Source organism: Oryctolagus cuniculus, chromosome 8 (genome assembly GCF_051225735.1).
Source record: "Oryctolagus cuniculus isolate XC-2025 breed Fujian yellow rabbit chromosome 8, ASM5122573v1, whole genome shotgun sequence".
NCBI lineage: Eukaryota > Metazoa > Chordata > Mammalia > Lagomorpha > Leporidae > Oryctolagus > Oryctolagus cuniculus.
In genome coordinates this window covers 84,742,780-84,746,603 of record NC_142874.1, presented here as the reverse complement: position 1 = coordinate 84,746,603, position 3,824 = coordinate 84,742,780, and positions in this window count along the sequence as shown.

Sequence of the window (3,824 nt, the reverse complement as noted above, 5' to 3'; positions counted from 1 at the left end):
GGCTCCTGGCTCTCCCCTGGCTGAGGCCACTCTTGCGGGCATATGGGGAGTGAAGCAGCCAATGAAAAGACCTCTTCTTTGGCTCTCCCTCTCTCTGCCACTCTGCCTTTCAAATAAGTAAACAAAAATTCTTAAAAGCCCACTGTATATAAAAAAGTAGTCAACTTCAGGCTGATAAAATATTTAAGTATGTGAAGGCACTATTTCCAATACATTGAATATAGGAGATGCTTGAGGATAAGAGACCCAGTTTATGAATATTATATTGCATGGGAAAGAAAATCTTCATTTGGCAACTTTAAAAAAAAAAAAGATTTATTTATTTGAGAGGCAGAGTCACAGAGCGGTCTTCCATCCACTGCTTCCCTCTCCAAATGGCCCCAACAGCCTGAGCTAAACCAGGAGCTTCTTCCAGGTCTCCCTTGTGGGTGCAGGGCCCAAGCACTTGGGCCATCTTCAACTGCTTTCCCAGGCCAGAGCAGACAGCTGGATCGCAAGTGGAGCTGCCGGCACTTGAACCCGTGTCTATATGGGATGGGGGCTCTGCAGGCAGAGACTTAGCCCACTGCACCACAGCGACCGTTTCCACTTGGCAACTTTCAGGGCAGATGCTGTGACGCAGGCTGAGCAGCTGCTTAGGATGCCTGCATCCCATAGAGGAATGCCTGGGGTTTGAATCAGCAGATGAAAGATCCTATCACTCTGCCTTTCAACCAAATAATAATGTAACTTTACTACATGGGATTCGAAAGTCTTGGTCATTAAGTAGGTTATGAAATCAATGAAGGGGTTTTTACTTAAACCATTTATTGTTCTTTTCATTGTGTGCATATTTCAGAAATCACCAAGTACCTTATCCTGCAGTTAAAACATGGACTATCCACCATCTCCCTTGTATGCTGGGTGTGAGGACAGAGTTAAAAGACTAAATTACTCAGAACAGTGTTTGCCATACTAAGAACTCCATGCATATTGGTTATTACCATCTTCTTAGCAAAACACAGGGTTGACTTTTTAACTTTTTTTATTTCCTCATTGCCTAGCCTGGTTGCTTACTAGGAGGTAGGAAGTGCTCATTAAACTACACAGCTATTGAAGGGCATTCAGGGTTTCAGCATCTTCATTCTGGATTTTATGTAGTTATAAGTTATCAGACCACCAGAACTTCCTGTTCTTTTGCCTCAACTTTCAGAGACCCTGTAGAGGAGCAGAAATCTAACTAATTTACATTTCACTTACCTGAATGGAGATGAATTCGTCATTTCTCCCCAGAGTATCCTGTTATTTCAGAATACTGCTTTTATAATCTATGTGATTATATATTTGGGTACTTATTTCAGAATCAAATTTATAATTGGAACCTGTTAAAGCAATAGCTACCCACAGTGAAATGGTTGAGAAACAAGCTGCCTGGGTTCTAATCCTGGCACCACCATTTTATTAACTGTGAGACATGTGGCAGCTAACACAACTGAACCCCTCACAGGTTAAAATTTTCCATAAAATAGGGAACAAACTTACTCCACAGTTTTTAAAACAGTAAATACCAGAGTCATAGAATCGTACCTAGCTCACTTCTCAAAACTGGTCCCTGAGCCATCAGTGTTAACATCAGCTGAGAACTTGTTAGATATGCACATTCTTGGGCCCACCCCATATATGCAACCAGAAGCTCTGGGGTGGGTTCCAATGTGTCTTAACAAGCTCTCTGGTGATTCTGATGCATGCCCATTTGAGCACCGCTAAGACAGAATGGAATCCTAGCAACTAAAGCGAATCCATGTTATTATAACAATTCCGACACACTAAGACAGAAGGTTAACTGACAGGACGGATTGATTCTTCTTCCATCTGAAAGCCAGTTCTAGGAAACTGAAACTGAAGGTCTTAGCTTATCACCTATCCTAGGAACGAAATGAATTGGAATACAACTGAGTCCAGAGATGATTATAAAATTTAACTTTGGTCACTGTTTTCAATGTTTAACCCACTAACTCTCTAGTGTTTTTGTGTTACAGAAACCACAGAAATATTCTGATTCCTCTGTTTAAGAAAACTTGAGAACTAACCAGAAAATATAAAGTTTTCAGCAAGGAGATTGGGTCAATAGCCAAACTAGAACAATTTGAGCAACACAATAACTATTATCCAAAGTATAAAATAGTAAACAAACATCCACAGTATAAAATTATTGCAAGATATTTAAAAATCCATACAGGCTGGCATAGTGACCTTGTGATACCAGCATCCTATATCACAGCACTGCCTCAAGTAGTTCTGGCTGCTCTGCTTCTGATCCAGCTCACTGCTAGTGTGCCTGGGAAAGCAGAAGATGGCCCAGGTACTTGGGTCCCAGATGGAGTTACAGGCTCTTGGCTTTGGCCTGGCCCATACATGGCTGTTGTGGCCATTTGAAGATTGAACCAGTAAATGGAAAATCTTTCTCTCTGTCTCTTCTCTTTTGCTTTGCCTTTCAAATAAATAAATAGAAAAATCTTCTTTAGAAAATCCAAATGTATAAAACCTGTTCCTTCTAATTTTTGCATAGCTTATGACCATGAATTAAATATTTTATAGACATTCTGAGTTTGTCTTCTTGAGAATGCCAATGCTGCTGAGAAAATCCATGAATTCATTATAACCTACAGTTACTTGGTCAACTATTTCAGTAATAAATAATAAAGATTAAATATTAATAATGGCTTATAAAACTCTACCTTTTATAAACATTTGAAATAAAAATGTAATTAAGAGACCATTTTGCTCACTTAGCCACACTTGCCTTGTGTAATGGAGGCTACACTTCTTAGCAGAATGGCTGCCAGCATCTCAAATTTCAGAAGACACTAGGTTCCCAGCAATGGCATTTATTCAATGTTAGCAACATGGTCTTTTCTCCGGAACACAGATTTGTCCTTCTGCCCAATGCTGCCTATAATGACCTAACAAAGACCTACCTCTCCTTATGTGGTGTCCTTCTCTCACTCCAAGCACTTTACATCTAGCTTGGCATCATGGGCTAGGAAAAATCAACAACTAGTGGAAGCAAAGAGCAGTATGGGAACATAGCTAAGCACTCAAAGGGATTGGAAAGTTTTTGGTATTTTTAGAGACATATGAAGTTTTGGGATTTATTCTTAAATGTGAATTTTAAATGTACATAAGAGACCCATAATAGATAGTTATTTGTATCTTACTACTTACATCTCCTTTGACACTACAACTAAAGACTTAAAAAAAAAAAAATTAAGGGGTGAGGGAGCCTGCACTGTGGTACATCGGAATAAACACCTGCCTGCTTCCCAGATCAGAGAGCCAGCTGGAGTCCTAGCTGCTCTGCTTCTAATCCAGCTCCCAGCTAATGTGCCTGGGAAAGCAGTCGAAGATGCCCCAGGTGCTTGGGCCCCTGCACCCATATGAAAGACTCAGATAGAGTTCCAGCTCCTGGCTTCAGCCTGGCCCAGTCCTACCTGTTGTGGCTATTCAGAAAGTGAACCAGTAGACAGACAATCTCTCTTTCTATTCCCCTCTATTATTCTGCCTTTGAAATAAATAAAATAAATCTTAAAAAAGAACGAGAATAATTTTTATTCATACCACAACTGGTTAAAATGTTACAGTCTTAAAAATCTCCCTGAATCTACTAGGAGGAACACTTGCTAGAAAATAAACATCAAAGCATACAAGCACGTAAGTGCTATAATGTGTGTTATGTTAAAACATAAAGCCCGTTTTTTTCTCTAATTTAGGCAGAGGATACAGCAAAAGATGACATTTGTCAAGCAAGTGGTTCATAAAATGGGAGTGGCTGTACTTCTGAACCT